Genomic DNA, 24,135 nt, shown 5'->3' on the forward strand with positions numbered 1-24,135 from the left:
TTCCGGCACCTAGGGAAACCTAGCAAACCTATACATTTTTGAAAAGTAGACACCCAGGGGAATTCAGGATGGGATGACTCGACTGCCTACCACCAGGTTTTGTTACCCAGAATCCCTTGCAAAGCTAAGATTTTTACAAAAAAAACACATTTTCCTCACATTTCTGTGGTGGAAAGTTCTGGAATCTGCGTGGATCAACAAATTTCCACCCACCCAGCGTGCCCCCAGGTCTCCCGAAAAAAATGGTACCTCACTTGTGTGGGTCGGCCTTGTGCCTACGACGGGAAACGGCACAAAATGCAACGTGGTCGCACCTCAATTTCCCAGTGAAATCTTAAGCTCTTTGGACAAAGAGACTACCTTTTGTTTTTGAGCCGTAGCTCAACCAGCACCTAGGGAAACCTAGCAAACCTATACATTTTTGAAAACTAGACACCCAGGGCAATTCAGGATGGGGTGACTCCTCTGCCTACGCCCAGGTTTTGTTACCCAGAATCCCTTGCAAACATAAACATTTGACCAAAAAAACACATTTTCCTCACATTTCTGTGGTGGAAAGTTCTGGAATCTGCGTGGATCAACAAATTTCCATGCACCCAGCGTGCCCCCAGGTCTCCCGAAAAAAATGGTACCTCACTTGCGTGGGTAGGCATAGTGGCTGCGACATGAAACAGCGCAAAACGCAGCATGGTCGCACCTCAATTTCCCAGTGAAATTTAGCACGATTCGGACAAAAAGACTACCTTTTGTTTTTGCGCCGTAGCTCTGCCAGCACCTGGGGAAACCTAGCAACCCTATAAATTTTAGAAAACTAGACACCCAGGGCAATTCAGGATGGGGTGACTCGTCTGCCTACCCCCAGGTTTTGTTACCCAGAATCCCTTTCAAACATAAAAATTTGACCAAAAAAAACATTTTCCTCACATTTCTGTGGTGGAAAGTTCTGGAATCTGCGTGGATCAACAAATTTCCACCCACCCAGCGTGCCCCCAGGTCTCCCGAAAAAAATGGTACCTCACTTGCGTGGGTAGGCATAGTGGCTGCGACATGAAACCGCGCAAAACGCAGCATGGTCGCACCTCAATTTCCCAGTGAAATTTAGCACGATTCGGACAAAAAGACTACCTTTTGTTTTTGCGCCGTAGCTCTGCCAGCACCTAGGGAAACCTAGCAACCCTATACATTTTTGAAAACTAGACAACCAGGGCAATTCAGGATGGGGTGACTCGTCTGCCTACCCCCAGGTTTTGTTACCCAGAATCCCTTTCAAACAAAAAAATTTGACCAAAAAACACATTTTCCTCACATTTCTGTGGTGGAAAGTTCTGGAATCTGCGTGGATCAACAAATTTCCACCCACCCAGCGTGCCCCCAGGTCTCTCAAAAAAAATGGTACCTCACTTGCGTGGGTAGGCATAGTGGCTGCGACATGAAACAGCGCAAAACGCAGCATGGTCGCACCTCAATTTCCCAGTGAAATTTAGCACGATTCGGACAAAAAGACTACCTTTTGTTTTTACGCCGTAGCTCAGCCAGCACCTAGGGAAACCTAGCAAACCTATACATTTTTGAAAACAAGACACCCAGGGCAATAAAGGATGGGGTGACTAGTCTGCCTACCCCCAGGTTTTGTTACCCAGAATCCCTTTCAAACAAAAAAATTTGACCAAAAAAACACATTTTCCTCACATTTCTGTGGTGGAAAGTTCTGGAATCTGCGTGGATCAACAAACTTCCACCCACCCAGCGTGCCCCCAGGTCTCCCGAAAAAAATGGTACCTCACTTGCGTGGGTAGGCATAGTGGCTGCGACATGAAACAGCGCAAAACGCAGCATGGTCGCACCTCAATTTCCCAGTGAAATTTAGCACGATTCGGACAAAAAGACTACCTTTTGTTTTTGCACCGTAGCTCTGCCAGCACCTAGGGAAACCTAGCAAACCTATACATTTTTGAAAACTAGACACCCAGGGCAATTCAGGATGGGGTGACTCGTCTGCCTACCGCCAGGTTTTGTTACCCAGAATCCCTTTCAAACATAAAAATGTGACCAAAAAAACACATTTTCCTCACATTTCTGTGGTGGAAAGTTCTGGAATCTGCGTGGATCAACAAATTTCCATCCACCCAGTGTGCCCCCAGGTCTCCCGAAAAAAATGGTACCTCACTTGCGTGGGTAGGCATAGTGGCTGCGACATGAAACCGCGCAAAACGCAGCATGGTCACACCTCAATTTCCCAGTGAAATTTAGCACGATTCGGACAAAAAGACTACCTTTTGTTTTTGCGCCGTAGCTCTGCCAGCACCTAGGGAAACCTAGCAACCCTATACATTTTTGAAAACTGGACAACCAGGGCAATTCAGGATGGGGTGACTCGTCTGCCTACCCCCAGGTTTTGTTACCCAGAATCCCTTTCAAACAAAGAAATTTGACCAAAAAACACATTTTCCTCACATTTCTGTGGTGAAAAGTTCTGGAATCTGCGTGGATCAACAAATTTCCACCCACCCAGCGTGCCCCCAGGTCTCCCGAAAAAAATGGTACCTCACTTGCGTGGGTAGGCATAGTGGCTGCGACATGAAACAGCGCAAAACGCAGCATGGTCGCACCTCAATTTCCCAGTGAAATTTAGCACGATTCGGACAAAAAGACTACCTTTTGTTTTTACGCCGTAGCTCAGCCAGCACCTAGGGAAACCTAGCAAACCTATACATTTTTGAAAACAAGACACCCAGGGCAATAAAGGATGGGGTGACTAGTCTGCCTACCCCCAGGTTTTGTTACCTAGAATCCCTTTCAAACAAAAAAAATTGACCAAAAAAACACATTTTCCTCACATTTCTGTGGTGGAAAGTTCTGGAATCTGCGTGGATCAACAAACTTCCACGCACCCAGCGTGCCCCCAGGTCTCCCGAAAAAAATGGTACCTCACTTGCGTGGGTAGGCATAGTGGCTGCGACATGAAACAGCGCAAAACGCAGCATGGTCGCACCTCAATTTCCCAGTGAAATTTAGCACGATTCGGACAAAAAGACTACCTTTTGTTTTTGCGCCGTAGCTCTGCCAGCACCTAGGGAAACCTAGCAAACCTATACATTTTTGAAAACTAGACACCCAGGGCAATTCAGGATGGGGTGACTCGTCCGCCTACCGCCAGGTTTTTTTACCCAGAATCCCTTTCAAACATAAACATTTGACCAAAAAAACACATTTTCCTCACATTTCTGTGGTGGAAAGTTCTGGAATCTGCGTGGATCAACAAATTTCCATCCACCCAGTGTGCCCCCAGGTCTCCCGAAAAAAATGATACCTCACTTGCGTGGGTAGGCATAGTGGCTGCGACATGAAACCGCGCAAAACGCAGCATGGTCGCACCTCAATTTACCAGTGAAATTTAGCACGATTCGGACAAAAAGACTACCTTTTGTTTTTGCGCCGTAGCTCTGCCAGCACCTAGGGAAACCTAGCAACCCTATACATTTTTGAAAACTAGACAACCAGGGCAATTCAGGATGGGGTGACTCGTCTGCCTACCCCCAGGTTTTGTTACCCCGAATCCCTTTCAAACAAAAAAATTTGACCAAAAAACACATTTTCCTCACATTTCTGTGGTGGAAAGTTCTGGAATCTGCGTGGATCAACAAATTTCCACCCACCCAGCGTGCCCCCAGGTCTCCCGAAAAAAATGGTACCTCACTTGCGTGGGTAGGCATAGTGGCTGCGACATGAAACAGTGCAAAACGCAGCATGGTCGCACCTCAATTTCCCAGTGAAATTTAGCACGATTCGGACAAAAAGACTACCTTTTGTTTTTACGCCGTAGCTCAGCCAGCACCTAGGGAAACCTAGCAAACCTATACATTTTTGAAAACAAGACACCCAGGGCAATTCAGGATGGGGTGACTAGTCTGCCTACCCCCAGGTTTTGTTACCCAGAATCCCTTTCAAACAAAAACATTTGACCAAAAAAACACATTTTCCTCACATTTCTGTGGTGGAAAGTTCTGGAATCTGCGTGGATTAACAAACTTCCACCCACCCAGCGTGCCCCCAGGTCTCCCGAAAAAAATGGTACCTCACTTGCGTGGGTAGGCATAGTGGCTGCGACATGAAACAGCGCAAAACGCAGCATGGTCGCACCTCAATTTCCCAGTGAAATTTAGCACGATTCGGACAAAAAGACTACCTTTTGTTTTTGCGCCATAGCTCTGCCAGCACCTAGGGAAACCTAGCAAACCTATACATTTTTGAAAACTAGACACCCAGGGCAATTCAGGATGGGGTGACTCGTCTGCCTACCCCCAGGTTTTGTTACCCAGAATCCCTTTAAAACATAAAAAAATGTAACCAAAAAAACACATTTTCCTCACATTTCTGTGGTGGAAAGTTCAGGAATCTGCGTGGATCAACAAATTTCCATCCACCCAGTGTGCCCCCAGGTCTCCCGAAAAAAATGGTACCTCACTTGCGTGGGTAGGCATAGTGGCTGCGACATGAAACAGTGCAAAACGCAGCATGGTCGCACCTCAATTTCCCAGTGAAATTTAGCACGATTCGGACAAAAAGACTACCTTTTGTTTTTGCGCCGTAGCTCTGCCAGCACCTAGGGAAACCTAGCAAACCTATACATTTCTGAAAACTAGACACACAGGGCAATTCAGGATGGGGTGACTCGTCTGCCTACCCCCAGGTTTTGTTACCCAGAATCCCTTTCAAACAAAATAATTTGACCAAAAAAACACATTTTCCTCACATTTCTGTGGTGGAAAGTTCTGGAATCTGCGTGGATCAACAAATTTCCATCCACCCAGTGTGCCCCCAGGTCTCCCGAAAAAAATGGTACCTCACTTGCGTGGGTAGGCATAGTGGCTGCGACATGAAACAGCGCAAAACGCAGCATGGTCGCACCTCAATTTCCCAGTGAAATTTTGCACGATTCGGACAAAAAGACTACCTTTTGTTTTTACGCCGTAGCTCAGCCAGCACCTAGGGAAACCTAGCAAACCTATACATTTTTTAAAACAAGACACCCAGGGCAATTCAGGATGGGGTGACTAGTCTGCCTACCCCCAGGTTTTGTTACCCAGAATCCCTTTCAAACAAAATAATTTGACCAAAAAAACACATTTTCCTCACATTTCTGTGGTGGAAAGTTCTGGAATCTGCGTGGATCAACAAACTTCCACCCACCCAGCGTGCCCCCAGGTCTCCCGAAAAAAATGGTACCTCACTTGCGTGGGTAGGCATAGTGGCTGCGACATGAAACAGCGCAAAACGCAGCATGGTCGCACCTCAATTTCCCAGTGAAATTTAGCACGATTCGGACAAAAAGACTACCTTTTGTTTTTGCGCCGTAGCTCTGCCAGCACCTAGGGAAACCTAGCAAACCTATACATTTTTAAAAACTAGACACCCAGGGCAATTCAGGATGGGGTGACTCGTCTGCCTACCCCCAGGTTTTGTTACCCAGAATCCCTTTCAAACATAAAAATTTGACCAAAAAAACACATTTTCCTCACATTTCTGTGGTGGAAAGTTCTGGAATCTGCGTGGATCAACACATTTCCATCCACCCAGTGTGCCCCCAGGTCTCCCGAAAAAAATGGTACCTCACTTGCGTGGGTAGGCATAGTGGCTGCGACATGAAACAGTGCAAAACGCAGAATGGTCGCACCTCAATTTCCCAGTGAAATTTAGCACGATTCGGACAAAAAGACTACCTTTTGTTTTTGCGCCGTAGCTCTGCCAGCACCTAGGGAAACCTAGCAAACCTATACATTTCTGAAAACTAGACACCCAGGGCAATTCAGGATGGGGTGACTCGTCTGCCTACCCCCAGGTTTTGTTACCCAGAATCCCTTTCAAACAAAATAATTTGACCAAAAAAACACATTTTCCTCACATTTCTGTGGTGGAAAGTTCTGGAATCTGCGTGGATCAACAAATTTCCATCCACCCAGTGTGCCCCCAGGTCTCCCGAAAAAAATGGTACCTCACTTGCGTGGGTAGGCATAGTGGCTGCGACATGAAACAGCGCAAAACACAGCATGGTCGCACCTCAATTTCCCAGTGAAATTTTGCACGATTCGGACAAAAAGACTACCTTTTGTTTTTGCGCCGTAGCTCTGCCAGCACCTAGGGAAACCTAGCAAACCTATACATTTCTGACAACTAGACACCCAGGGCAATTCAGGATGGGGTGACTCGTCTGCCTACCCCCATGTTTTGTTACCCAGAATCCCTTGCAAACATAAAAATTTGACCAAAAAAACACATTTGCCTCACATTTCTGTGGTGGAAAGTTCTGGAATCTGCGTGGATCAAGAAATTTCCACCCACCCAGCGTGCCCCCAGGTCTCCCAAAAAAAATGGTACCTCACTTGCGTGGGTAGGCATAGTGGCTGCGACATGAAACAGCGCAAAACGCAGCATGGTCGCACCTCAATTTCCCAGTGAAATTTAGCACGATTCGGACAAAAAGACTACCTTTTGTTTTTGCGCCGTAGCTCTGCCAGCACCTAGGGAAACCTAGCAAACCTATACATTTCTGAAAACTAGACACCCAGGGAAATTCAGGATGGGGTGACTCGTCTGCCTACCCCCAGGTTTTGTTACCCAGAATCCCTTTCAAACATAAACATTTGACCAAAAAAACACATTTTCCTCACATTTCTGTGGTGGAAAGTTCTGGAATCTGCGTGGATCAACAAATTTCCATCCACCCAGTGTGCCCCCAGGTCTCCCGAAAAAAATGGTACCTCACTTGCGTGGGTAGGCATAGTGGCTGCGACATGAAACAGTGCAAAACGCAGCATGGTCGCACCTCAATTTCCCAGTGAAATTTAGCACGATTCGGACAAAAAGACTACCTTTTGTTTTTGCGCCGTAGCTCTGCCAGCACCTAGGGAAACCTAGCAAACCTATACATTTCTGAAAACTAGACACCCAGGGCAATTCAGGATGGGGTGACTCGTCTGCCTACCCCCAGGTCTTGTTACCCAGAATCCCTTTCAAACAAAAAAATGTGACCAAAAAAACACATTTTCCTCACATTTCTGTGGTGGAAAGTTCTGGAATCTGCGTGGATCAACAAATTTCCATCCACCCAGTGTGCCCCCAGGTCTCCCGAAAAAAAAGGTACCTCACTTGCGTGGGTAGGCATAGTGGCTGCGACATGAAACAGCGCAAAACGCAGCATGGTCGCACCTCAATTTCCCAGTGAAATTTTGCACGATTCGGACAAAAAGACTACCTTTTGTTTTTGCGCCGTAGCTCTGCCAGCACCTAGGGAAACCTAGCAAACCTATACATTTCTGAAAACTAGACACCCAGGGCAATTCAGGATGGGGTGACTCGTCTGCCTACCCCCAGGTTTTGTTACCCAGAATCCCTTGCAAACATAAAAATCTGACCAAAAAAACACATTTTCCTCACATTTCTGTGGTGGAAAGTTCTGGAATCTGCGTGGATCAACAAATTTCCACCCACCCAGCGTGCCCCCAGGTCTCCCGAAAAAAATGGTACCTCACTTGCGTGGGTAGGCATAGTGGCTGCAACAGGAAACGGTTCAAATCGTACGGTGGTGAATTTACAATACCTTATTGCAAAACTACCTTGATTTTGGGGGGGGGCATCTGAGTTTGTGGCCCGGGGCTCGGTGGTATTCTTTGCAAAGTAGCAAACCCAAACAGTTCTGAAAACTAGACACCCGGGAGAGTCCAGGGAGGTATGGCATGTGTGGGTCCCCCAATGTTTTCCTACCCAGAACTCTTTGCAAACCTTAAAAATAGGTAGAAATAGCACGTTTTCAAACATTTTGGCGTGGGATCGCCGTGTTGGCAAAAAAGTCCTACCACCCTGCGTTCCCCTTGTTCTCCCGAGTAAAAGGATACCTCACTTGTGTGGGTGCCCCAAAGCAGAACACGCCAAAAACGAAGTTTGAAAAAAGTAGTTTTTAGTCATATTTAAGTTTTACAAATTAAGCACCCCTGCCTGAGTCACATGCCTTTGGCCCACCCACACAAGTGAGGTATCATTTTACTCGGGAGAACAAGGGAAACGCTGGGTGGTAAGACATTTGTTCCGGCAGCGAGATCCCACCCAAAAAAGTATGGAAAAGTGGGTTTTTGGACCAAAATTTCAGGTTTGCAGGGGTTTCTGGGTAGGAAAACATTGGGGGACCCGCGCATGCCATACCTCCCTGGACTCCCCCGGGTGTTTAGTTCTCAGAACTGTTTGGGTTTGGTAGTTTCCAAAGATGCCTGCCAAGCCCCGGGCCAAAAGCTCATTTGACCCCCTCAAAAAATAAGATTATTTGGCTAAAGGTAATGTTTTGGTCTCCACAGTATGAATTGGGCCTTTTCCTAAAGCAGCCGCTATGCCTACCCACGCAAGTGAGGTACCATTTTTATCGGGAGACCTTGGGGAACGCTGGGTGGGAGGTAATTTGTGTGAGCCCAGTGATGCCACGCTTTCCCACACTAAAACGTGTGAAAAAAACTGATTTTTTATAGCAAAAAATGAGGTTTGCAAGGGATTCTGGGTAAAGGAACGTTGGAGGATCCACGCAAGCCATACCTCCTTGGAAGCCCCCGGGTGTCTACTTTTCAGAAATGTGTGGGTTTGGTAGGTTTCCCTAGATGGCTGTCTCGCACGGGGCCAAAAACCCAGGTAACCCCTCTTGCAAAAGCTGGTGGACATGAATTCTCCAGCTTTTGCAAGAGGGGTTACCTGGGTTTCTGGCCCCGTGCGAGACAGCCATCTAGGGAAACCTACCAAACCCACACATTTCTGAAAAGTAGACACCCGGGGGAGTCCAGGGAGGTATGGCATGCGTGGGTCCCCCAATGTTTTCCTACCCAGAACTCCTTGCAAACCTTAAAATTAGGTAAAAATAGCACTTTTCCAAAACTTTTGGCGTGAGATCGCCGTGCCGGCAAAAATGTCCTACCACCCAGCGTTCCTCTTGTTCTCCCGAGTAAAAGGGTACCTCACCTTAACAGAGTTACTCAAAAGTCAAACATTCAAGCACGGCTATCTATTCCTCAAAGACACACACATACAGGTTGGATTTGGCACGAGGGCGAGTGATGGTTCAGTATATAAAATTTTATTAACAAGATATTTCAAAAAAATGAAATGCTCTGTCAATAAATAAATGCATAAAAACCGAACCAGTGACTCGCAACTCGTGAGCTGTAAAGCCACGACAAGGCACCAACCGTTTTACAGGCCATTCACGCACCTTTCATACCTGATACAAACAAGACCACTGACACCATCTGGAATAAAAGCAACACATTACAACAATCACAATAAGGGACAAGGTACACCCTAATGCAGAAAGAGAAAAAAAACAATTATTACTGCACACCCATCTAATCCGCAAGCACACACACATACTGGTTGGATTTGGCACGAGGGTGAGTGATGACTCAGTACATACAATTGTATACGCAAGTAATTTCACAAAAATGAAATACACTGTGTATAATTGCAAGTATGATAAACTGAACCACTGACTCACAGCTCGTGAGCTGTAAAGCCACGTCAAGGCACCAACCTCTTTACAGGCCATTCATACACCTTTCGTACGTGTGACACATTCAAAACATTCACACCGCCAGCCGCGGACCCATCACATTTCAACACTCACACCAGCAAACAGCGCCATTCAAGGGCCCATCACTTTCACACGCCCACATTTCTGACACTGGAACTACACAAATTGATGGACTGCGTGGAGTGTCACTCAACAAGCAGTGTGTGCAGTGACCAACAGAAAGTAACTACTCACACACCGCCAGCCGAGCGCCAGTCCACCCACACCACCAGCCAAGCACCAGACCATGCACACCGCCAGCCAAACACTCAGCGCACACCACCAGCCAAGCGCCTCTCCACGCACACCGCCAGCCAAGCACCACTCCGTGCACAGACAGCTAAACACCACTCCACGCACACCCTCCAGCCAAGTACCACTCCGCACAAACCGCCAGCCAAACACCACTCCACACACACCAACAGCCAAACACCACTCCATGCACAGACAGCCAAGTACCACTCCACAAACACCACCAGCCAAGCGCCACTCCACACACACTGCCAGCCAAGCACCATTCCACACACACTGCCAGCCAAGCACCACTCCACACACACCGCCAGCCAAGCACCACTCCACACACACCGCCAGCCAAGCACCACTCCACACACACCGCCAGCCAAGCACCACTCCACACACACCGCCAGCCAAGCACCACTCCACACACACCGCCAGCCAAGCACCACTCCACACACACTATCAGCCAAACACCACTCCATGCACAGACAGCCAAGTACCACTCCACGAACACCACCAGCCAAGCGCCACTCCACACACACCGCCAGCAAAGCACCACTCCGTGCACAGACAGCCAAGCACCACTCCACACACACCGCCAGCCAAGCACCACTCCACACACACCATCAGCCAAGCACCACTCCATGCACAGACAGCCAAGTACCACTCCACGAACACCACCAGCCAAGCGCCACTCCACACACACCGCCAGCAAAGCACCACTCCGTGCACAGACAGCCAAGTACCACTCCACGCACACCACCAGCCAAGCGTAACTCCACACACACCGCCAGCCAAGCACCAGCCGGCACACACCACAAACACATTTAGAATTTTTTTTTTGAAAATAACACTAAACAAATGGAAATACCTACAAATCAGGTAACACAAATTCTTAAAATAAAAACTTTGCACTAATGCCAATCCTTGAAACAAACTAAAAATGTTTTACAGAATGCAGACCAGGCAATTCACTTTACAGCTCATTCAAACTCCCAATAGTTCTTTTGCGTGTGGTACGATTTAAAACAAGCTGACATACACAATGCAGGCTTAGAAGGACAGTCAGGACAGTATATACGAGACTCCTTCCGCACGCCTCTTCGCCAACAGACTCTGCATCTTCTAGTCGGAAAGTCTCTAGCAGTAGTGGAAGGAATAGATTCAGGAAAGTGGCGATCTTGCAATCTAGCCACTTCCTCCACCACTCCAAATCTAGGAACACTTGCCTGCTGCACAAGTACAAGGCTGCCTATTATAGACTCCTGAAACTTAAGAAAAGTCATCTTCGTCTCAGGACAAGACTTCTGGTACACAACGAAAGCATTAAATGATGCCAAGTGGAACAGATGGATAGCCAACTTCTTGTACCAAACGTAAGCCTTTCGAAGAGCAGCATAAGGTTCCAACCTCTGATCTACTCTGTCAACACCACCCATGAACTTATTGTAAGCTAGAATGCACACAGGTTTGCGCACTTCAGCACCCTGACCCCAAACAGGCACAGGTTCAGTACTTTCATCGTGGATAGTAGTCAGCATGTACACATCTCTCTTGTCTGAATACTTCACAGCTAAAAGCTCCCCACATCGCAATGCCGTAGACTGTCCCCGCACAAGCCTTTTGCAAACAAGTTCCTTTGGGAAACCTTTACGGTTACTCCGCATTGTGCCACAAGCAACAGTGCCCACTTTGGCCAACTCCTTGAACAACTGCACACCAGTGTAGAAGTTATCTACATATAAATGATGGCCTTTGTTAAATAATCCTCTACCTAGTTCCCACACAATTTTCTCAGTTACTCCAAAAGTAGAAGGACAACCAGGAGGGTTAATGCGGGACTCCTTACCAGTGTACACCCTGAAATTGTAGACATATCCAGTCTCACTGTCACACAGCATATACAGTTTGATTCCATAGCGTGACCTCTTACTAGGAATGTATTGCCTAAAAACCAAGCGGCCCTTGAACAACACCAAAGACTCATCCACTGCAATTTCTTTACCAGGGACAAAAATCTCAGAAAAACGATCAACAAAGTGATCAAGGACAGGCCGTATTTTAAACAAACGGTCACAATCAGGGTGATCGCGTGACAACGCTAAACTATTATCAGCAAAATGCATCATCCGAAGAAGAAGCGTATACCGATCACGACTTATGACTGCTGGAAATATAGCTGTTGCCATCAAGGGACTAGTGAACCAATATGAAGTAATTGATGACTTCCTTATCAAGCCCATCAAAAAAGTTAATCCCAGAAACTTCTTCATCTCTTCAACATTTGTGGGAGTCCACCGGATTGCTCTAGAATAGGGCTTAAGGCTGGCACTGTTGGCCCTCAAATATTGTTCTGCATACAAATTGGTTTGCTCAACAATCTCTTGCAAAAACACATTGTCAAAAAACAACTGAAAAAAATTAATTGGCAGAAAATTCTCTGTATTCACTCTACACCCAGGAACACCAGTGAACTCTGGCAATGCCGGCTGCACCAAGCCAGGGGGAACCCAGAGGCCATCCCTATCAACGGGGGGAGCAGCCACCCCAGCCTGCAGCACCGAAACATCTTGCTGCTGTTCTCCAACGGGAAGCCTAACAGCCACAGATACTTCTGGCTGCACAACACCAACAGAAGACATAGCATCCCCAGAGGGCTCTTCCTGCACTACACCAACGGGAAGCCCAGCAGCCTGAGATGCTTCTTGCTGCACTACACCACCGGGAAACCCAGCAGGCCCAGATGCCTCTTGCCGCTCTACACCAATGGGAAGCCTAACAGCCCCAGATGCCTCTTGCTGCACTACACCAGCAGGAAGACGAAAAGCACCAGATGCCCCTTTGCGCACCACAGCAATGTGAAGCCTTTTGGGTGCAGGCTCCAGCCCACATGCCTCTTGCTGACGTAAAAAGAAAGGAAACCTTGCGGCCCTAGGCAGCAGCACAGGTGCCTCTTGGCCCACTACCGGCAACACAATGTCCTCCTGTACCATAGGCCCTTCATCAGCACTAGAAGAAGAGTCATCATCCGATGATGATGATTCCATGCGAAGAGAAAACTCACTGCCTGAATCTTCTGCCGCTTCCTGGGAGTCCGAATCGGACTCAGACTCTGAACCATGGTCCGAGGAAGACTCAAAAAGCAAACCAAGAACCTGCTGAGCAGTAATCCTGCGACTAGCCATTATCCTTACAAAGCAAGAAGACTGCACACACAAGTGAACAACAACCTACACTGTGCAAAGTAAGAAGTAAACAAGGTAAGGCTTTCACTAAAAGATAAATACAATCCAAAACAATTTCACTCTTACAAAATATAGCTACACTCACCAGCACCTACTCTGTTGAGACACAGCGAAAAGAAATGAAATCCCACTAGAAAGAAAAAAAGAAATGACATTAGAAAACAAAGTGCACATCAAACACTAATGCTGAAAAAAAAAACACAGAGCCACACAAACTGCTAGAAGTACAACCTTTTTCAAAAAGACAAACATCAAGGGGAAGTAGTACAAAATACATTCACTTACCAAGCACAAGCAACTACACAAGCTGCAAACAGACACGCAACCTACAACAATCCAAACAGCAAAAGCCTGGAACAAGACAAAAATAGAGAAGAAAAAAAAATTACTACCACATTTCACAAACAATATAACAATTAAAAAAACAACACACAAATTTGCCCCCCAAATTAAAATTCGGCCAGATGGGCCATCAATTAGGGCTTAGACCAAATGAGATTAGATGAGGTTTAACATCAAGACACTGGATAATTTTTTGAATTTTTTTAAAGTGCCTGACCACTTTGGTGCCAGTCAGTCTTTTGCTACTACCAGTAACCATATCACACAGGGGCAGTAAGGACATTCATACACCTTTTGTACGTGTGACACATACAAAACATTCACACCGCCAGCCGCCCATCACTTTCACACGCCCACATATCTGACACAGCAACTACAGAAAATGATGGACTGCGTAGAGTGTCACTCAACTAGCAGTGTGTGTAGTGACCAACAGAAAGTAACTACTCACACACCGCCAGCAGAGTTCAAGTCCACCCACACCACCATCTAAGCACCAGACCATGCACACCGCCAGCCAAACCCCACTCAGCGCACACCGACAGCCAAGTACCACTCCACGCACACCATCCAGCCAAGTACCACTCCCCACACACCGCCAGCCAAACACCACTCCCCACACACCGCCAGCCAAACACCACTCCACACACACCACCAGCCAAACACCACTCCGTGCACAGACAACCAAGCAGCACTCCACGCACACCACCAGCCAAGCGCCACTCCACACACACCGCCAGCCAAGCAGCACTCCGTGCACAGACAGCAAAGTAGCACTCAACGCACACCACCAGCCAAGCGCCACTCCACACACACCGCCAGCCAAGCAGCACTCCGTGCACAGACAGCAAAGTAGCACTCCACGCACACCACCAGCCAAGCGCAACTCCACACACACCGCCAGCCAAGCAGCACTCCGTGCACAGACAGCAAAATAGCACTCCACACACACTAACAGCCAAGCGCCACTCCACACACACCGCCAGCCAAGCACCACTCCGTGCACAGACAGCAAAGTAGCACTCCACGCACACCACCTGCCAAGCGCCACTCCACAAGCACCACCAGCCAAGCACCACTCACCGCCAGCCAAGCACCATCCAGCCAAGCGCCACTCCACACACACCGCCAGCCAAGCAGCACTCCGTGCACAGACAGCAAAGTAGCACTCCACTCACACCACCAGCCAAGCGCCACTCCACACACACCGCCAGCCAAGCAGCACTCCGTGCACAGACAGCAAAGTAGCACTCCACGCACACCACCAGCCAAGCGCCACTCCACACACACCGCCAGCCAAGCAGCACTCCGTGCACAGACAGCAAAGTAGCACTCCACGCACACCACCAGCCAAGCGCCACTCCACACACACCGCCAGCCAAGCAGCACTCCGTGCACAGACAGCAAAGTAGCACTCCACGCACACCACCAGCCAAGCGCCACTCCACACACACCGCCAGCCAAGCAGCACTCCGTGCACAGACAGCAAAGTAGCACTCCACGCACACCACCAGCCAAGCGCCACTCCACACACACCGCCAGCCAAGCAGCACTCCGTGCACAGACAGCAAAGTAGCACTCCACGCACACCACCAGCCAAGCGCCACTCCACACACACCGCCAGCCAAGCAGCACTCCGTCCACAGACAGCAAAGTAGCACTCCACGCACACCACCAGCCAAGCGCCACTCCACACACACCGCCAGCCAAGCAGCACTCCGTGCACAGACAGCAAAGTAGCACTCCACGCACACCACCAGCCAAGCGCCACTCCACACACACCGCCAGCCAAGCAGCACTCCGTGCACAGACAGCAAAGTAGCACTCCATGCACACCACCAGTCAAGCGCCACTCCACACACACCGCCAGCCAAGCAGCACTCCGTGCACAGACAGCAAAGTAGCACTCCACGCACACCACCAGCCAAGCGCCACTCCACACACACCGCCAGCCAAGCAGCACTCCGTGCACAGACAGCAAAGTAGCACTCCACGCACACTAACAGCCAAGCGCCACTCCACACACACCGCCAGCCAAGCACCACTCCGTGCACAGACAGCAAAGTAGCACTCCACGCACACCACCTGCCAAGCGCCACTCCACAAGCACCACCAGCCAAGCACCACTCACCGCCAGCCAAGCACCATCCAGCCAAGCGCCACTCCACACACACCGCCAGCCAAGCGCCACTCCACACACACCGCCAGCCAAGCAGCACTCCGTGCACAGACAGCAAAATAGCACTCCACGCACACCACCAGCCAAGCGCCACTCCACACACACCGCCAGCCAAGCAGCACTCCGTGCACAGACAGCAAAGTAGCACTCCACGCACACCACCAGCCAAGCGCCACTCCACACACACCGCCAGCCAAGCAGCACTCCGTGCACAGACAGCAAAGTAGCACTCCACGCACACCACCAGCCAAGCACCACTCCACACACACCACCAGCCAAGCAGCACTCCGTGCACAGACAGCAAAGTAGCACTCCACGCACACCACCAGCCAAGCGCCACTCCACACACACCGCCAGCCAAGCACCACTCCGTGCACAGACAGCCAATTACCACTCTACACACACCACCAGCCAAGCGCCACTCCACACACACCGCCAGCCAAGCACCACTCCGTGCATAGATAGCCAAGTACCCCTCCACGCACACCGCCGCCAAACACCACTCAGCGCACACCGACAGCCAAGTACCACTCCACACACACCGCCAGCCAAGCACCGCTCCACGCACACCATCCAGCCAAGTACCACTCCCCACACACACCACCAGCAAACATGCCCAAGGGGTCGCTTCCTAAAAACTTTGTGTTAGTGGGCATTTTCCGCCCCCCCCTGGGGGCAAAACGGCAAACAAAACAGGCCGATTTGCCCCCAGGGTGGACAGAAAAACAAAAACACAATCATGTCCACCTGGAAGCGACAATTACCCAAGGGGTCGCTTCCCAAAACAAACACATTGCCCCAACAAAAATCCCTGGTTCTAGTGGGTAATTTCTGCCCCCCCTGGGGGCAAAACGGCCGAAAAACGGGCCGATTTCCCCCCAGGGGGGGCAGAAAAACGAAAACATACTCAGACCCCGCCTGGAAGCGACCCTTGCCCAAGGGGTCGCTTCCTAAAAACTAAAATTACATCCCTGGTGTCTAGTGGGCATTTTCTGTCCCCCCTGGGGGCAAAACGGCAAAAAAAAACGGTCCGATTTGCCCCCAGGGGGGACAGAAAAACGTAAACAAAAGCAATGGCCGCCATCTTGGCTATAATCAATATCCCTGGTGCTAGTGGGGAATTTCTGCCCCCCGTGGGGGCAAAACGGCCGAAAAAACGGGCCGATTTCCCCCCAGGGGGGGCAGAAAAACGAAAACATATTGCCAGCCCGCCTGGAAGCGACCCTTGCCCAAGGGGTCACTTCCTAAAAACTAAAATTCTATCCCTGGTGTCTAGTGGGGGCATTTCCGCCGCACAATCGCGACGCTGTGCGCGATCGTGAGGCAGAAATGCCCTGCAAAGAGACATCAGGGGAAAGGAAAATCTCTTTCCTCTCCCCTGATGCCTCTTCGCTGCCCCAAACCCCCGCCGAAGTCCAGAAAACCTACCTTCTTCTCCGGCGCTCAGGAAGCAAATGGCTTCCCGAGCGCTGGGAATCCCTGATGATGTCAGCGTGCGCTGACGTCATCAGGGATTACCATGGGGGGGGGGCGGGGGCGGCAGCGGAAGCTCTTCCGCTGCCGCCCCCATTGAAAAAACGAAGATCAGAGAGCCTCGGGGGGAGCACCAGCGCTTCCCCCGAGGGTGGGGCTGATGACGAGCTGGCCTTGTCATCCGCGCAGGACAGGTAAGCGCGATGACGAGCCCAGCTCGTCATTAGCCCCGAAGGGGTTAAAGAGCATCACATCATTCAAGAATCTCAATAATGAACAGCACTCTAAAGCCAGTTTGTCATATGTATAAGTGTAAAAGTGATACATTCACCATCCTTTAGATTGAGCACCTTCTCTGTTCTCAAGATAAACTGCTAATTGTTTATGTAGTGTGTAACTCCTGCAATGGTAAGTATTTCTTGATGAAATGCTACTATTTCGCTAACAAATAAAAGCAATTACTTAAAGAAATCTAGTAATTCTAGGAAAATACCCACAATGCCTAAACAAGATGTAAATAAACAGAAATATATTATTATCTCACACACATGTTTATTAACCACTTTAGAAAAGAGGATCAGAAGTTCATTTCCACCGCACTACCTTACCGGTGCAGGAGACGTGAAATTATCATCCTCCCACTGAGGAAGAAACTCCTTCTGGTAGTCACACTTAATAATTTACGTTTTACTTTTTTTAATCGAGCTGTGAGGGAACAGCATCCCTCAGAGTCCGAGAAATATTTATTTTGATAATTGTTACAAGTAGCATACTATGCATACAGATGACACAATTTGTGAAAAAGAAAGTAGCCGGAGCCTTTAGGCTCTGACTGCTTTCATTATGATTGGTGCTTAGCTACATATCTCAGCCCTACAAGCACCGGTGATAATGGAGATACACTGTTGGAAAGAGAAGAATGTCACCTTTCCAGCAGTACCTCTTAAAGGTGGATTCCTTCACAGAAATCTTTGCAGGAGGATGGTCCATGAGCAGGGATCCAACCACTAGCCACCAGGAGTGGCTTCAAAGAGTGGCAAGGGCTCCCCGGGAAATGTCAAATACTCTCTCCACTGATGATCTTTGCAGTCATGCTGCCCCACTAGGGAGGGTGATTTATTGTCTGGAGAAAGCCCACTAGTCACAATGGCATTTTCTTTCAAATATAATGGAGAATCATTATGTTTTTCCCACACATGGTACTCCTTGACAATGTGGCTTGTGTTCCATACCCCATTATGTGCAGTGTGGTGACTGCAATGCACTTCGCAAATGCAAGGAGATGATGGACGGAGAGCTGGAAATTCATCAGACACTCACCCCCAGTCACAAATTGGCGTTGAATCTATCATCGTTCTTTAGCTAATTTCGCCACCCCATTTCAGATCCAGCCATATGCCTATCTGTCTTGACTCTGTTCCTCATGGGAACAGTTCAGGCCAAACTGCATCCCGGGACTAGTTTAGGGGTAACACCTCTCATCAGCCAGGCTAGCTTCAAGCCAATGAAAAACGGAGCATGAGACCCACGACTGGGCATACGCCAACTTAGTGCGAAAAAATCAAACACAAGGAGATGATGGACAGAGTGCTGAAACTTCTCAGACACTCATCCCCACTCACAGATGGGCTGGAATGCACTTGTCATATGGCGAACAGAACACCTGCCACATTCTGATGGCAAATAAAGGTGTCGAGCAAGTCCATGGTTTTCTCAAGCAGACGAAAACTATTTGTAGGTTGCCTGTATGACAGCTTTTGAATGGAAGCTACACATAAGTCAGTTTCCCAATGCTTCACTTTTGAATGGTAAAACTAGTAGTAGAACATAGGGCTGGTTGACCTGGGAACTGGGGACAGTAACAACAAGTCTCCTGCCTCTTTCTTTTCTAAGAGCAGACATGTTGAAACTTTTTAAGTATTGCCGGAATACGGTCTGCAAAGTGTCAATCCTGCAGCCTTGCCACCTCCTCCACAGCATGCCATGTGGAGGTTGCTGCTTCTGTAGTAAGTAACAAGACTTTCAATGCTGGTCAACTGAAAGTCAAGGAAAGACATGGGTCTTTCCGTGGGTATCTGATGATAAACTACATATTCGTTGTATGTTGCCATCTGATCAAGTCGGTGAATGTTCTATTACTTACCGGTAATCTTCATTACCCCAGGTCCCGTTGTCCCCGTCCCATTCATTAACTTATTGGAGATAACCATCTCCCGATAGAAAAAAAGAGCAGAGACATGCTGGGACCCTAATACTGCCCCTCCCACCGGAAGTACATAAGCAGTACTCACCCAGCATCCCGTCTGAACTACCAAGCCCAGACAAGTAAGCCGGCCGCCCGGGAGAGAGGGAGGGGCGCATAAATGGGACGAGGACAACGGGACCTGGGGTAATGAAGATTACCGGTAAGTAATAGAACATTGCCCCCTGGTCACGTATGTCCTCATCCCATTCATTAACTTACTGGAGAATACCAAAGCAGAAAACCAGCCTTCCGCACCCACAAGCACACCCAGGAAACCACAACAAAAGCAGCAACCCAAGGGAGCACCGAGAAGAAGGAAAAGGGAACCGCAGGAAACAACCGGTCCGCAACCCAGAACAGGACAACAGGACCAAAACAAGAACCGGAGACAACACAAAAAACAGAAGGCCAGGGCCCCAACAAGGAGGCCGACAACCAGAGAAACCAGAGACAGGTGAAACCGGAACCAAGACCCAAAGGACACAGCCAAGCAACCCACCATACAAGGCCGCCCAACCCAGAACCAATGGGAAGGCACACAGGACACACCAGCCACAGAGACATGGACCAACAAGGGATGAGGAAGCACAGGCCAGAAACCTGCCCACCCCACCAAACCGAACAACACGGCCCCAGAGAGACTAGAGCAAGAGCCGAACGGGAGTGATACCCCAACCAAACAGAAAAGACAGGGAAGGGGAAAAACACCCGAAAATCCCAGGAGGCCGAAACCCCACAGCCAAGGAGACCACCAACCAAACCAGGAAGGCCACCAACACCAGAACAGCAGGGGAAGAGAAGGCCAACCCAAAGACCACAGACCAGAGACGCCTCCAGAAGCACCAGCCGAAAGCCGACCAACAAAGAAGAGGCCAACAAGACCGGAGACCCACAACGAACAAGCCCAACAAGGGCGGGGACAGAGCTACCGGCCACAACCCCCAGAAAACCCCCACACCAGGCCCAGAGGACAGAAAAAAGCAGGAGCCAACACGGCAGAGGACCGCACAGGCACCCCTTCACCCAGGCCAAGCAGGCAGCAAGGGCAGGAGCAGCCAAAAAAGAAACAGCCACAGGGCGCACAGCACCCAGACCTAAAGCCCACAAGGCCCCACATTAGCAAAGCTGGAGAGGAGCCCAGAAAACAGCACAAACCAGGGCAACAAAAGCCAAAGGAACCAGGAAGCCAGGACCAGAGCCAAGCAACCGAACCATGCAGGAGGACCCGCAGGACCCACAAAACCCTGGAAGGAGCCCACGCAGTGCCCAGGCCACAGCAAATGGGCAGGGAGGAACAGGGAACCCCAGCACACCACCGCCGGACCACACAGAAGGCCAGAAAGAAACAGAGAAAACCGCCAAAGCGGAAGCCAGAGGAAACAGAGAAGGCAGAGGGCCAGGCAGCAGGAGACCTCAGACAACCCGCTGCCAGGAGTGAGGACCTCACTGAGGTAAGAGCACCACGGAACCACAACTCAACCAGAGAGGGGGGGGAGAGGGGGCACCCAAACAGACCCACACTGGGAACAAAGCCTGTAGAAGCAAGGGAGGCAGAAGCAAACCAGGACACCAAAACCAGGAAACGCACAGCAAAACACCCCACAGAGCAGGCCGAATTAGCCAGGGATCCCAGGAGGCACAGCCCAAGGACAACCAGAACCAGTAGGAAGCCGGCAGACCCGGAGCCACAGGACCCCACAAAGGCCCTAACCCAGGCGAAACAAGACCGGGAAGAGAACCGCCGGCAGGAAAAGGCCACGAAGAACTCACCAGGACGCGGCCACAACAGCAGAGTGCCCTGCCAGGACACAAAAGAGAGCCCAGGTAAGGACGCAGAGCCCAAAAAGAAGACCAACATCCAAGAGCAGAAAGCCCTAGCAGACACCCAGCCAGCGCAGAACAGGAGCACGGCCACAGGCCACCAACCGGGAGAACTGCAGAACAGAAGAGGGGAAACAGATGCCCCGCCAAGGACACGGCAGCAGCAAAAGACAGCCAGGCCCAAACAGCAGCGGCACGAACCCCAGGGCCCAACAGGCTAACCACCACCGGAAACACAACCCGGGGGGTGGGGAGCGCCACGGAAAAGAAGAGCAGGTGCCCAACAACCCCAGCCAGAGAAGCCGCACCAGGCACCCACAGGAGGCCCCAAGCAGGAACAAACCAGGCAGGAACACAGGCAGAACCAGGAGGGGCAGGCAGGAAACACCGAAGCAAGCCAAAGGCAAGCACCAGGAGAGCCGTCAGGGCAGGAGCAAGGAAGAACAGAAGCAGCTAGACCCCAGTAGCAACCAAGCACAAAGAAGACCCCGGGACAACACCCAAAGGCCCAGGCCGGAGCAAAGGAGAACAGAACAGCCACACCCAAGGCAGCACGAACCACCGAGGCACAAGCAGAGTGCCCCAGAGAGAACCAGGAACGACACCAGGAAGCCTAAGAAGGACCAGGTGCCGCCTAAGGGACAGGAGGGAACAAAGCCAGGAACCAGGAGCCCCCGCGCCCCACACCCTGACCAACCAAGCCGAAGCCAGGAAGCGGAGGCACAAAACCAGCAAGGAAGTGGAGCACCGGCCACAGCACAACAGCCAGCCCGCAGAGGAGGCAAGGCCACCCAAAAAAAAAGGGCAGACCCAGCACCACCAAGGCCAGGCCACCACACCCACACCCACGACACCCCGAGAAGGAGGAACGCAGAGGAACAAGAAGAAAAATGGGAAAAACCTGCACAGGTAAACAGGAACCCAGGGGAGCCAACAGGACCGCCCCCCAGGGAGTCGCAGAAGAACCATAAGAAGGGGCGAACTCCAACAGGACGCCGCCGAGGAAGCGAAAGGCGACCCTGAGAGCAGCAGAGGGCAAGGTGGAAGCGAGCAGGCAGGAGAGACCCCAACAACACCGGGAACCCCAGGAGCAAGCACAGACAAAGCCAGGAAAAAACGGGAACCAGCCACCACGCAGGCGACAGGAACCCATGCCAAACCGAGGCAGGCCACCAAACGGAAAGAGCGAAGGCCAACAACACAGAGAAGCAGCCAACGAAAGCCAGGGAGAGGAGAACCCCCCCAACAGTGCCCGAAAGAAAACGCAGGAGCACGAGCGGCCGGGAGCAGGGGCACCACCCGAAGGTAGCCAACCAAAGGGAGAAGCCCCGCAGCAGAAACACCCATCACGCAGACCAGGGGAGAGGAGCACAGGAAGGTGGCACCGCAGAAGGGAACCAAACCCGCAATCCCAGGCAAAGGAAAACAGCGCCAAAGCCAAAAGGCAACAGAGGGGCAGCTCAGACGAAAGAGCACTGAACCCAGAAACAGGCCAGCACCCCGAACAAGAGGCCAGCCAGGCGAAGTAAGGAACAGGGGCGAGCAGCAGCTGCAGCAGAGCGGGAGACCACCAAGCCCCCGGCCCTCAGAGAAGAGGAGCCCGAGAAGAGGAAGAGGCAGCAGCAGGAAAACCACACGCAGGCCAGCCGACAATGCGCCACCAACAACCAGCATCCCCACAAGACAGAGGAACGGGGAGAAAAAGAGCCTGGAAGCACGCTGAGAGCAGAACCAGGCACCCCCAAGCGACCCAGCAGCAGGCACAGCCACCAACGCACCCCCCTCACCGGGAGAGCGACGCAGCAGGTCACCAACCCGGAGGAGGAAAGCAACCCGGACAGGAACACACAGAGGAAACACTGCCCCCCACACCAAGGTGAACCAGGTCAGCAGATGCCGGAAGCAACCAGCACAGCGGAGAAGGAGACCAGGGGAACCCAGATGAGGCGCGCCGGAGAAAAACAACCGGAACGGGGACCAACAGGAACAACAAGGCCCCCACCGCCACTGGGTACAGAGGAACGCGCAGCAACCCGCCAACTACAGCAAACCAACCCCTAAGGGACACCTGCAGAGGAAGAGAGGGAGAGCGAATGCCACGCAAGAAGAGGCCCCGGGGAAAAACCCTGGCAGTACCAGGAGCCACAGCAGTACAGCACGGCAGTCCCCAAAACAACAGCCAGCCAACACACCGCCAAGCCGTGTCATGCTGGGAGGGGCAGGAGACAAAAGCAGAGCCACAGCCCCCAAGGAGAGGAAAGAAACGAACGTGCCACACCAGCGCTCGGCACCCCACATAAGTAATTTCAACGTTGAATAAATAACAAAAAATCCGGCAAGCGGGACTTACCCGGAGAAGGGTGCCATCTCCAGGAACAAGGCCCACCCCACCCCAACATCCTGGACACCAGGAGACCGATACGAAGATCACTTCCAGAACACAGAGGAGCCGCCGGGACACAACCCAGCCCCCTAGCACCAACAACGGCAGACTGCAGCACTACAAAGAAGGGGAAAAAGAGACCGCTATGCGGGACTCACCCAGGAGGGAGGCCGTGACAGGAACAAGGGCCCCCCCCCACCAGCCTATGGCGCACCACAGGAACTATGTCAGCCAGAGGCAATCACAGCGCTTCATCCCCGCAGCCAGGATCCAGGAAGACACGCCCCTTGACCCGGAAGAGACCCGGAGGCCGGCGCATCTGCCGCAATGGGCTGGCCCGCATCCAAAATTCCAAGGCCATAAAGAAACCAGCCTCCCATCAAGCCCGGCAGGCCAGGAGGCAGGACAGCAGACACCCCGACCACACAGCCAAGCAGCCGGAAGGGGACATCCAAGTAAGGGAAGCCACTCAAGCCCAGCAGGAGCAGCACCAGCAACCACAGCAAACTACTGTCGACAGAAAAAAAGAACAGATGGGATACTGGGCAAGTACTTCTTATGTACTCCCGGTGGGAGGGGCAGTGTTAGGGTCCCAGCATGCCTTTGCTC

Source organism: Lissotriton helveticus, chromosome 3_1, assembly GCF_964261635.1.
Source record: "Lissotriton helveticus chromosome 3_1, aLisHel1.1, whole genome shotgun sequence".
In the NCBI taxonomy this organism is placed as follows: domain Eukaryota; kingdom Metazoa; phylum Chordata; class Amphibia; order Caudata; family Salamandridae; genus Lissotriton; species Lissotriton helveticus.